Source organism: Lutra lutra, chromosome 14 (assembly GCF_902655055.1).
Source record: "Lutra lutra chromosome 14, mLutLut1.2, whole genome shotgun sequence".
Lineage (NCBI taxonomy): Eukaryota > Metazoa > Chordata > Mammalia > Carnivora > Mustelidae > Lutra > Lutra lutra.
The window spans coordinates 76453868-76467727 of record NC_062291.1 but is presented as its reverse complement, the minus strand read 5'-3'; positions in this window follow the sequence as shown (position 1 = coordinate 76467727).

Genomic DNA, 13860 nt, shown 5'->3' with positions numbered 1-13860 from the left:
GATAGAAAATTATGCACACAACTATCCATCCATGATACCAACACCAATGTTCTTTTTTTGTTTGTTTGCTTTGTTTTTCAGCAAAATCTAACTGAGTTAGGGGCACCTGGGTGGCTCAGTGGGTTAAAGCCTCTGCCTTCAGCTCAGGTCATGATCTCAGGGTCCTGGGATTGAGCCCCACATCGGGCTCTCTGCTCAGCGGGGGCCTGCTTCCTCCTCTCTCTGCCTGCCTCTCTGCCTACTTGTGATTTCTGTCTCTCAAATAAAAAATCTAAAAAAAAAAAAAAAATCTGAGTTACAGGTTTGGGTCAAGAAAGGAAGAGTTGAATTTTTAGGTCCAAACAAATTTTAGGGGGAATTTACTTACTTCCCCTTTATTGTTGAACTACTTCCTCTTATTGGCAAGAAATCTTAATGTTTATCCTTCCAATGGCATTCATTAAGTCCATACACAGGCTTTGTAATAAACCTGTGGTTATTTGTGTAGGTGAAGTGTAGTGAGTTACCACAATGTCCCCCAGGATGAGACATTTTCCACCTGGGCACACGGGATTGTTTGCAAACAATGTGGTCCTTGATGTTTCTGGAAATGATTATCCACACACCCACGCTTGCATGACTTTGTCACATAGTCAACACGATGTCACATAATCAACACGAACTTCATCCTGGAAGATACCAGCTAGTGACATTAAGCAAGATGCATACACTCGGCTCCTTATTTTATTAAGGTATTTCCCATATGAGAGCCTGGCATTAATGGATTTCCACCCATGGATGCAGAAACTGTTGACAGCTGTGAGCCAGTTGGAAGGGGTTTTTGAGGACAGCCTTAGAACCCCTTGCATGGAGATCTCTTCTGTTCAGCCCAAGGAAGGAGCATTTTGATAATACAAGGTTTCTTCCTGCTCTCACTTCTTGTCAACCCTTGGTCCAATAAATGTCGGCTTCTAAAAAGCCCATCTTGTAGGTATTTTTGGGAGGAAAAAAATCAACGGCAAACTTGAATCTAGCATAGACCGGCAGTTTTCACTTTTCACCTCCTCCTTCTTCATATCTCTGCTTATTCAGCACTGCTTAATATAAATCAAAACAGGAAGTCTCCAACTTACGAATGTGCTTGGTTCTAGAAATTTACCTTTGGGTTGATTATGTGGATCTGAGAACACAGTTTCTCTCAGGAAAAAAAAAAAAATGTTATAAATGGTTGTCAGATTCCCAGGCAGGCCCCAAAGCCAATTTAATTTAATGCTCCTGAACATTAAAAAGAGCAGCCTAAGGAAAAGAGAAAGTCTGTGTGAGATGTGGGCTTGTTTGTATTGGATTATTTGGCTCCGGAAGGATCCCCGGTCAACTGAATGTGGCTTTCTGGAGGTGTCTCTTGTGCCTTTTGAATTTTGAGCCATTGGAAATGTTATCTCTTCTGAATGTTTTAGTTAAAAAAAGGAAAGGCCACTTACAAATGTTAATGATCCTATCCATCTGGGCTGTGATCTCAGGAACAGGAAGTGAAATGAGAGGAAGAAGGAAGAGCCTTTTACCTTCCCTCCTGATTCACAACCGGTCCTAAGGAAGATATGGGGGAGCAGTGACAAGAAACTGCTTTTTCTCTTCCTCGGAACTCTCTTCTGCCCCCTGGTATCCCTGAGTCTGGGGCCTAGGTGTCCTTACAGCTTCACCTCTCTCCCCACTGGAGCACCCGTCTATTTGAAGAAAGTTGCCCATGGCCTCCTCAGTCTTGGTTATATAACTCTTTTGTCCCCCACCCCCACCATATCCTATCGAACTGTATATTCGACCTTCCACCATTCTGTGCTAGATATAGAGAGACCAACAAAGGCATAAAACTACAATAGAATGGGAGTGACTAGACGTTTTGTAACTTTCCATAAATTATTCTCCTATTTCAAAGGGATGATTCTTAAAATAAAAAATAAAAGTCAAACACTCCAGGTAATGTGAGGGTTGGGCATGGCGGGGCCCGGTGGGCTGTTCCTGGGTCAGCGCCTCCTCTAAGTTCACTGTTTTCCTTCTGCTTCTCACGGGCAGCTCCCCAACAAGCTTTGGGTTGCATTAGTTTCCCTGGCTTCTGCCACGCTAGGTCTAGCGCAGGAGCAATCCAGGTCACGGCTCCCAGCATGTCCTTGGCCAGCACCTTTCATCACATTGGAGTAGTTGCTTTTGCCACAGAGTTCCTGCCTCAACTCTCCTGCAGCCAAAGTCTCTGTGAATAGAATGGCCACATCTCAGTCCATCTGCTGCTAACAATAATATTTCTATAGCACTTAGGGTTTACCATACACATCTACTGCAGTAAACCCTATGAAATAGGTAGGTCCGATATCTTCGTTTACAGATGAGAAAGCTGAGACCCTCAGTTATTTGGTCTTGGAAATAGAGCCATAAAATTACTTAGTTGAGATAAAGAACCATTATGAAGCAGATCTGAGTGCTTCTCTCGCTAACTCATGCTGCCCACCCCGGTGATGTAAGGTCACAGGAGGAAGTCAAGTATGACTCCTGGTTGGCAGATGATCTTGATCAAGAAGCTGGGGGTGACACTTATTCTTTCATCAGTAAATATTTGCTGAGTGCCCAGTATGTGCCAAACACTATTCCAGATGCTTAGGAACACCTTTAGCAATAAAAGGGACAAAAACCCTACTGCGTATAGCGCTCGCACGAGGGGGTCTATTCCTCAGGAACGCGACATCATTAGTTGTGAGGTGAGACCTGACTCTGCCCTTTGCTTAACCTCTGCAAATGGACCGAACTATCCTGGTGACTCTAGGCTTTGTCCAGCTTTGGATCAGTGACTCCGGGGCTTACCCCCTGAGGACTGTTTGCAGTGAGGAGCTGACAGTCTGTCCGGGAGTCCCTGACTCGTTCCCTTGTGCAAATCTGGACATTAGTCTAGAAAGTTGTCTCGAAGAAGAGGCAGGAAATAAAATAAGGCTATTACTCCTTAGTGCAGCTGTTAGAAAGGGTTGGTAACGTAATGGCTAGGGCATCTCTTAATGTCAGGGTCTCAAGCGAGGCTGAATGAGAACACTGAACAGAAAAAGCACCTCCCCTATGTTTCATTTTCAGCTGGCTTTACAAAACCTCTATGCTGATGAAAATCATTTTAGAAGAAAAACATAAAACCTATATCTGGGCTAAAAATATAGCATTTTTGTGGTGCATATTGAGTGTCAGCCCAGAAAATAATACATAGTTGATTTGATTTACAAAATAAGCCTTAAAGATCTGTTATATGCTATAATTATCTTGGAATTTTTTTGTTCGATGGAAGCATGAAAACCCAGCTCTGGGCTGTCACAAATGTTTTCTTTCATTCCCCTTTTTTTTTTTTCTTTTTCTAATCTTCCTTAAAGTATTGGTGTGAATTAAACTCACCAAGGAGGAAACCAGCAAACATCTTCCATAATGCAGTTATGAAAATATGAAGAGTTGTTATAACTCCCATCTGGGCTGCCAGATGTTTGCAGACTGGGGTGGGAGGAGTAGCACATTTCTGACCTAAAGCCCCAGACCTGGTTACAGGTATTCAAAATGTCCCCCTTCCCTCTCCAAACAGGTAAATGCAATTGAGGAAGAGCAAAACCCAAAATAATAATACCTATAATCTGCTAAGAAAGCAGGAGAAATAGTCACCTTAAAGTGACATGACTTCATTGGGGTCTGACTGTGCATACTGTTTATAATAGAGAAGGAGGGTGGTGGAAAGTTTGGGTCATACATGCAAGTCTTGTGTATTTTTAGAAAACCACACCCTATCTGTCTACAAAAGCAGGAAGTTCAGTATAGAAAGTGTCCTCAGAACTTTTATCTTGAAATGTCAGAAACAATGTAAATTTCCTTTATCCATGTATCTACAGGGTCAAGAGTAAAGATCCGTAATAAAACCGAACACATTCATTCATGAGTTGTGAAGGTTCTTTGTCATTTGCTTGAAGCCAGATGGTACCCTCATTTATCATCTTCACACTATAGTCTCAAGGAAACGCCTCACCTGGGACAGGTCCTGTTACCCATGACCTCATCTGTCCCGGTTCCTGGGAGAGTAGACCTCCATTTGTGTCTCTGAGAGACAGCAGGGTAATGAGATGTCTAGGAGAGTACTAAGCTTCTGCTATCAACCTCTGGACTTCTAGAAGCTTCTTTTAAGTACAAAATATTTGAGAAATGCCCCTGATGATATACATGTAATTTGATAGGTCTGTAATACAGTTAGTTCATCAAAGTTCAGGAAAAATGTAACAGTAATTGTCTTGACCCACAATGGCATGAAATAGGTCTCATGACAGTTTGAAGGCAAGGATCTGAGGAAAGAGTTTCTGTGCAGTAAAAATCATACATCTGCTTACCTCTGTTGACAATAAAACACAGATTTCAGCTTCTTCTGTGCCTCATGAATACACTCTATTGAAACTCCAGTTTTATGTCTTTTCTCAGACCAACAAGTGCACAGATAGGACTTGCTGAGCAAACATCTCAAGAATTTCTCAGAAAATAGTTAAACTTCAAGGAAACATAAGTAAATCAGGAGAGAATTTGCATCATATCAGGTTAATGAGTTTCTTAACATTTACATTTATACCCAGGTACTAGCGTACTTCCCTTCTCAATGTCATAGAGCATGCCTAGGATTTTTTTTGATGCAAATAATTTTTATATACAGCAGATAGACTGTTATGTGAGTAAGCCTTGGACTGATTAATTTTATGAGGCAGAGGATTTTTTTGCAACATAAAGAATCATTCCTTAATGTACCTGTTTTTGGAAGAATGGAGTTTTATGGAGTATCTTTTCTTAGAAAATCCCAAATATGTCACAAAGCTTCAATATCCCATCCCTGTTTTTATAATCAGTAGTTAAACAGGGATAAGGAAAAGGATGAAGATATCTCTGTTTTCTTGCTTAAGTGTGGAGAAATTATAGATCACTCTAGATCTCTTCTAATCCAAAGGCTCTATGTAAAGTTTTATTCAAGCCAATGTTTATTAGGACTTTACAAAGACTGCATAATTCTTCTCAGCTACAATAAAGTTTTTTTTCTTGCATAAATGGCATTTTTTTGAAATCTTTGTATAATGTCAGCGCAATGGTCAGGCAGCTCTCTACGTCAGTGTCTTCATCTGCAAAATGAAGTTAAAAATTTCACACCTAATAACTCTCAAATCATGTGGTTATAAATCATTCCCAGTAGGTAGGAAAAATAGCTAAAAGTAAATTTGCGGGGTGCCTGGGTGGCTCAGAGGGTTAAAGCCTCTGCCTTTGGCTCAGGTCATGGTCTCAGGGTCCTGGGATCGAGCCCTGCATCAGCAGGGAGCCTGCTTCCCTCTCTCTCTCTGCCTGCCTCTCTGACTACTTGTGATCTCCGTCTGTCAAATAAATAAATAAAATCTTTAAAAAAAGTGAATTTTCATTTATGCAGTTTACAATAGACTTTGAGCCCTAGAATTGAAATCTTCTCCCCCTTGGAGGTATAGTTTATATACGGACATGATGTCAATGCACAGAATGCTACCGGGCACTTATTTATAATCAAGGGGGCTCATTATTATAGTCTCCCACAGGTTCTGCCCAACATACTGTTATTTTCATCTGAATTTAAGACAGAGAGTCCTGTTCCTCACTCCCCTTGTGAATACAGCCAGTGATGAGAAGATGATATCCAAGTGTTCAACTACCAAATCTGAAACACATTCGGAGGGCTGTCCTCAGCAGATGTCTTAGTGAGAGCTTCTGAATGGAGCCAGGGAAGGATGAAATGTGAGGTCACACTGCCCAGACAGGAAAAAAAGGAGAGAAAATCCTTGCCAAAGAGAGTGTAGAAAGCAGGAAGGGCCCCACGGATCTATTGCTTGAGTGTGGAACCTACTTCTTTTTCTGGGGACTGGGAAACAAATGCTTTTGCTGGTTCTATCCTGGAGGAAACAACTGAAACTAGATATACTATGCAGAGGAATTGCATGATCTTTATAGAATGTTGAGATGCTCTGGAGTCATCTTGTATGTTTCCTGCCCCAGTTCTAGAACAGCCATTTCTCTAAGAAGCCCTAATTCCTTTTATTGGAGAATGTAACCAAAATCTGGGCACTTGGTGAGCTCGTTGCTATTGGGATATCATTGCTTCTGACACCTCTCAGTTGCCTTAGCAACAAAATGTATATGTACACTAAACCATGTATTTATGTATACCTGTAAATATTTCTATGTGTAATCATCTGTACCTATAGTAAGCTAAACATGAGTTTATACTTATGTCTCCAAGTCTAGTCCATTACTACATTGCTCTCCCTAGGCTCTTCCCATTGATGTTCTGTAACCTTCTACTGTAATAGTGAGTTTGTCTCATACTGTTGTAATTTGTTTGGCCATATTCTGTATATTTCATTGTGACCTCCTAAATTATATTTTAAAATTTGCCTACATTAAGATTCACTCTTTGTGCTGTAAAGTTCTGTGGGTTTTAACAAAAGCACAGTTCTGTGTATCCACTGTTGGTGTATCAGGTGATAGAACTTTACCACCTTAAAAAATCTCCTCTGCTTACATCCCTCATCTGTTCTTACATGTTGTCTACTTTTTCCACTAGAACCATTGACATTAATCATTGTGATTTTAAATTCCCTCTCTGATAATTCTAACATCTGTTTCATATCTGAGTCTAGTTCTGATTCTTGCTTTATTTCCTCAGACTGTGTTTCTGTTCTTACATTTGGCATGACTTTGGTTAAAAGTTGAACATGCTATATTGGGTAATAGGAATTGAGGTAAATAAGCTGTTAGTGTAAGGATTTATTGTAATCTGGGTAGGAATTGGTCTGTAAGAAAAATATCATAGGCTGCATGGCTTCGCAGAAATTTATGTCTCACAATTCTGAAGGCAGGGGGATCTGGGACCAGGACTTCCCAAGACCCTGCCAGCCTTGTTGGTTCTGGTGAATGCATTCATTCTGATTTGTAGACAGTGGTCTTATCATATCTTCAAGAGGTGGGAAGAGAAGACAAGAGAGGAAGGAAGCTCTCTCCTGTCTTCTTATGAGGGCACTAATATCATCAACTTAATAGGTATTTTAAAAGTAAATGATCAGGAACAAAACAATCATGTCCACTTTTTACCATAGCTATTCAATATTTTACTAGAAGTTCTAGCCAGAAAAATTAGAAAAGAAAAGGAAATGAAAAGCATCTAAATAGGAAAGAAAGAAGTAGAAAGTTCTCAGATGTCATGATCCTATATAGAGAAAATCTTAAGAAATCCACATGAAAGCTGGTAGAGCTAATAAACAAATTTATCAGAATTTCAGGATATAAGATCAATACACAAAAAAATCCGTGTTTCTGTATATCTGCAATGAAAAGGAAATTAGAAAGGCAATTTCATTTTCATCTAAAAGAATAAAATATCTGGGAATAAATTTAATCAAGTTGGTAAAAGACTTGTACAGTAAAAACTAAAAAACATTCTTGAAAGAAAATAAAGAAGTCCTAAAAAAATGGAAAGACATCCATGTTCATTGATTGGAAGACTTAACATTGTTAAGAGAACAATATTGCCTAAGGTGATCTATAGATTCAATGCACTCCCTATCAAATTTTAAGAGACTTTTAATTTTTTTGATAGGTCCTCAAATTCATATAGAATTGTAAGAAAGTAGCTAAAACAGTAGCTAAAGTAGCTAAAACAGTCTCGAAGGGGAAGAAAGTCGGGGTATTCTCATTTCCCAGTTTCAAAATTTACTATAAAGCTACAGTAATCAAAATAATGTGCTGCTGGCATAAGGATAGACAAACCAATGGAATAGAATTGAAAGTACAGAAATAAACCCAAACATATATAGCCAATTGACTTTTGTTAAATATATTCAATCGTGAAAGATCACTTTCTTCAGTAAATGGTAATGGACAACTGATTTCTACATGTGAAAGAATGAAGTTGAGTCCTGACCTCACACCATCTACAAAAATTAACTCAAAATAGATCAGCAACTTAAATAAAAGAACTAATGCCATTAACTCTTAGAAAAAATGTAGAGGAAAATCTTCATGACCTTGAATTTAGCAATAGATTCTTGAATATGACCTAAAAGCACAAACAACAATAGAAAAAAAATAGCTAAATTGGAATTCATCAAAATTTAAAACTTCTATGCATCAAGAAGGTGAAAGACAACATACAGAATGGGAGAGAGTCCTTGCAAATCATAAACATAATAAGAATTTAATGTCCAGAATATAGAGCAATCTACAGATTCAGTGATATCCCTATCAAATATCAAAATGCCAATGGCATTTTCCACAAAAAATAGAATATATAATCCTAAAGTTTGTATGGAACCATAAAAGACTCCAAATAGCGGAAGCAATCTTGTGCATTGCTTAAGAGAAATGCAAAATGGTGCAGCTGCTGTGGAAAACAGCTGCGCAGTTCCTCAAAAAGCTAAAAATGCCATTACCACGTGACCTAGCAATTCTGCTCATAGGTATGTACCCCCAAAAAATGAAAACAGGGACTCAAAAAGACTTATATGCCAATATTCACTGCAGCCTAATAGCCAAAAATGGACAATCCAAGCATCCATCAATGCATGAAGGAATAAATAACATGTGGTATATACATACAATGGAATATTATTCAGCCACAAAAATGAAGTTCTGGTACAAGTTTCAACATGGATGAATCCTCTTTTGTTTTTTAAAGATTTGTTTATTTATTTTAGAGAGAGAGAGCACATGGGAGTAAAGGGGGGAGGGGAGGCAGAGGGAGAGAAACAGACTCCCTGCTGAACATGGAGCCTGATGTGGAGCTTGATCTCATGACCCTGAGGTCATGACCTGAGCTGAAATCAAGAATTGGATGTTCAACCGACTGAACCACCAAAGGACCCCTTGACATGGATGAATATTGAAAACATTATACCAAGTGAAATAAGCCAGACACAAAAGGACAGATATTACAATTATATTATAATTATATAATTATATATTATAATTATAATATAATTAACATAATATAATTATAATATAATAATTATGCCATAATATAATTATAATATAATAATTATGCCATAATATAATTATAATATAATAATTGTGCTATAATATAATGTACTAATTATGTTATAATATAATTATAATAATTATGTTATATAATTATAACGATATAATTGCAATTATATGAAATATCTAGAATAGGTAGATTTATAGAGACAAAAAGTAGATAAGAGGTTGGTGGGACAGGGAATGAGGAATTATTGGTTAATGAGTAGAGAGTTTCTGTTTGGGAGGATGAAAAAGTTTTGGAAAAATATAGAGGTGATGGGTTGCTGTGGAGTAATTACAAATATTTGGTCTTTGTCCCTGTTTCTGGCACAGGACAATGAGAACCCTTGTTTCTTAAATGGTAGGAGTGTCTTTTGTTATTCATAACAAGCCCCTTTTGATCGCAGCACCTGAGTTTATTTTTTTTTATTTTATTTTTTAAAATTTTTAATTTTTTCAGCGTAACAGTATTCATTATTTTTGAACCACACCCAGTGCTCCATGCAATCCGTGCCCTCTCCAATACCCACCACCTGGATCCCCCAACCTCCCACCCCCCGCCCCTTCAAAACCCTCAGATTGTTTTTCAGAGTCCATAGTCTCTCATGGTTCACCTCCCCTTCCAATTTCCCTCAACTCCCTTCTCCTCTCCATCTCCCCTTGTCCTCCATGCTATTTGTTATGCTCCACAAATAAGTTGCTGAGTGAAATAAGTCAAGCAGAGAGAGTCAATTATCATATAGTTTCACTTATTTGTGGAGCATAACAAATAGCACCTGAGTTTATGATAATGAAGTGACTTAAGATGGAGCTCCCAGACAACTTTAGGATGGGGGCTTGTGGCAGAAAGACTAAGCCATGATTAGAAGACTGGAACTTTCAACCCTATTTCCCTGCCCTCCTCCCACCCCCATGCTCACATCTCTGGGAAAGGGAGAGTGGCTGGAGATTGAGCTCTGTAAAAACTTAAGCAATGAGATTCAGAGAGCTTCTGAGTTGGCCAACACACTGAAGGAGAATGGCACACCAGGAACAGGAATAGGGAGTTATTGCTTATGGGGTAAAAAGTTTCTGTTTAGGGTGATGAAAAATTCAGGGAGTTGTGATGTTGATGAATACAAAAAAAAGTCACCGAGTTGTACACTTTAAAATGACTAAAATGGCTAATTTTCTGTTACATATATTTTACCATATTAATAACAGCAAAAAAAATTTTTTAACTGAAGATTAGGGAAGTTGGAGAACTTGTAATTGGTGGAGATGGGGTTCAAATCCAGGTCTTTCTGAATCTATGGTCTACATGTTCTTCCATGTATTAGAGCTAGATTAAACTGTGCAGAACCATCTTTCCCTTGGGATTTTTGAGCCAGTAAGTAATAGAACAAGGTGACCTTTGCAGAAGATCACTATCAAGGGATGGATTGTTGTGGGTAAGAGCGGACCCCAGGAAAGAGTTAGAAGGCTAGTGTTGTAATATAGTGGAGTGGAGACAGAACCAGTCTGGACCAGTGGTGTGGTAATGAAAATGGAAAGGAAGGTGGTGATTTGGACAATAGAATTCAAGGGAAGAATAGAGAGTATTTGACAATGCTTGGAAATAGATAGCGAAGGACACAAAAGGTCAACCTTGGGAAGACAAGAGTGGAATGCCTCTGTTAGCAGAAATGAGGTATTCAAAAAAGCCTCCTACCATCTTAATGTGCTCAGGTATGTGTTCTCCCAATCACATGAACTCTGGAGTCCCTAATGATACTGAGCTCATCAGTACCGGTTTCTGGGCACCAGGAACTGGGAATACAAACCCTTCTGTGGACTATCTCCCTTCCACAGAGACAATGATCAGTCCACAAGGGGGATTGGGGAAGGGAGAAGACAAAGGTAAGACACAAAATATGTTATTTTTCTATTTTCCACCTGAGTTAATCCAGGGATAATTAACACCTAGTTTTATCATCTTATCTTCCTAGGTACAGAGTTCAAAGTTCTACCTGCCTTTTGGCCAAGGAGCTAGGCTTTTTTGTTGCTTTTACAAGTGAACTGTAACATAAAAATAGCTGAATACCTATCAGTGCATGTGATTGGTGATGGAGAACGAAGGAACGTAAGGCCAGGACAGGGTGGTCACAGGAAGTAGGGGAAGCAGGGGACGGTTGTGTGTGTGGTGTTGGTGCTAGATTGGGGTGGTGGGAGGTGGAGAGGTTAAATTTCCACCCACTTCTGTTTTCTGGCTTTGCATGCCATTCTGTACATCTACGGCTGGAAGAGAAGCCAGTCTTCTTCCATAGCTCCTGCAGCTGGTGTTAAGTTGACAAATCATCTTCTGTAGCCCTTGGAGACAGAACAGAGCTATCTGGAGACATGAAGACGACTGAAGCTTATGCTGTACTCCTTGGTTCTCACATTTTCCCCCAAGAGACCCAAGTGATAGAGTTTTAGATAACTTGCCTGATTTTTATACACTAATAAGCCAAAAAGAAAAAAAAAAGGAGATCTATTAATTCAATGAGAATTTTACATATTTATGTGCTCAATTGCCATCCCTTAGGATTCTCAAGGCTTTTCACTACAGGAAGGAATATACTGAAGTTGAAGGAAAGTATTCCTAAAAATATAGCACAGAAGAGGTTTCTGATCCATTCATCATGTTCTTATACAGCAAAACAACAAGAGACATGCAAATATAAATGTTTATGGGCCTACCACATATGGTGTTATTTCAAAAATAAATCAGAGTTCTCATATTAATAACACTTAAGAAAATGTCTAGAAATGTGGTGATTATATTTAACCTGATGTTCTTGAAGAACCATAGGAGCAGTGACCAAATCAGTTATGTCCACCCTCGTATCCTGGTGTCTAGCACTGATGATGTTCAGTATATATCCACCGAGTGGAGGGATGGTAATATCACTAATTAACTATAGTTATGTCATGTGATCACTCTAATTATAGTATGGGTAAAAGATACCCTAAATGGTGGCTTCGAAGTAATGTAGAAGAATTTTAATGCATTGATGGGGAAAAAAGTGTCACTTCAGGGCAAAAATATTATAGCGATGAAAATTTAAATCCAAAATATTTATAAACATTTTAAGGCTACATCATAAGCTGGAAGTTGATGTCAGTTGGCTCCTCATCTAACTGGGAGAGGAAGAAATCAGAAATTATAACCCTAACTACTTCTCCAGTTTGCGTCTCTCTGCACTCATTCCCCTTCAGTTTTCTAAGGATCTGTTTTGTTGTGTTCGGCCAATCTCTCTCTCTCTCTCTCTCCCTCTCTCTCTCTTTGAGAGAGGGGGATAGGGACAGAGGGAGAGGGAGAGAGAGAATCTTAAGCAGGCTCCATGACCAGCATGGAGCCCAATGCAGGGTTTGATCTCACAACCCTGAGATCACGACCTGAGCTGAAATCATGAGTAGGAGATTCAACTAACTGAGCCACCCAGGCACCCCTAGCCAACTCTTACTTGTTGGAAGAATACAATGTCCTTGACTCTTTTGAACTAGATGTGGCCATGCCTCTTCTGATTTTGGTTGGCCTGAGGTGAATTGGAATATTTCAAAACTACCCTCACATACTCCATTTTGGAATAATATCTCATATCCTCAGTCACAGATGGCTCAAATGACATGGTCTTGCAGAGCAGCACAGCTCAAACTGTAATGTGTGTAGGAATCCCTGGGACAATGCAGATTCTCACTCTGGAGGCCTGGGTGGGATGTCCAGTTGAGGCTGATGCTGCTGGTCCACAAACCACACCCTGAGGAGCAGATTGGGTCTTACCTCTCTCATTTCTTTCAGCTCTATGGATGTATGAGAGGCTCAGCTAAACTACTTGGTCTCCTGGCCTGAAACAATTTTGAGTCGATGACTTCACACTTTCGGTGGCATTCTCAGTCCCTTCCAAAATTTTCTTCTAAGTCTCAGCTCCAGAGGTGAGCCCAAAGACCCCCCCTTCATGACCCCGGGCTATTCTGAAGCTCTTTCCCTTCAGGGTTGGCCATGACGGCTGTTTTCCGAAGTGCAAAGCATCCCTCTTGTCTAACCCCAGTGATCCTTCTCCTGGCCTGTGTTATCCTGCACTGACGTTGCCAAATTTTGCACCACCTGGATCCTACTGGCCTCTACTATTGCGTTTCCAGAAACCCAACCCTTGTCATTGATCTCTTTGGTTTTCCTGAGTCATTTTACAAGCTGCTTGTTGAGTTCCATTCTTCACCGACGGCGATAATTTTGAGCCTGGAATTAATCATGTTTACCAGTCATGTGGACTGGCTCTGCGGCCACTGGCCCCGTCCAGGCCACCAGAATGTCTCACCTGGACATTGAGCTTCTTTTTTTCACTTTTGCCCTCCACTAGTCTGCAGCTGATCTTTTTGAAATACGAATCTATTGGTCCCTCCTTTTCTCTCTACCCCAAAAGGCAGACTACTTCCTCATTCTGCTGCTGCGCTTGTGAGTCTTCCTATCCATTCTTTGCATGGTCTCAGCTTCACGGAGGGCATTCGAGCTCCAACAGCTCATCTTCTGTGGCTCAGGTTCTCATCATCTGTTAGCCAAATTTTGGGGTTACTGAGATCAGTAATTCCTAAAGGGGCAACCGCTGCATAGCTCACCGCTTTTCCCAGTTTCATCTTCCATTCCAGCTGCTGAGGGTTTCCCACTCATATGACTACTGCTCTACAGGAAAGAGAACCTATTTATTCTGTACCCAGCACTTCCGGGTGCTTTAGTCGGGGTGATGCTAGGTTGCCTACACCTCCTGGTGCCAGAAGCACCTGGCTCTCCACACTCAGTCTCCGGGC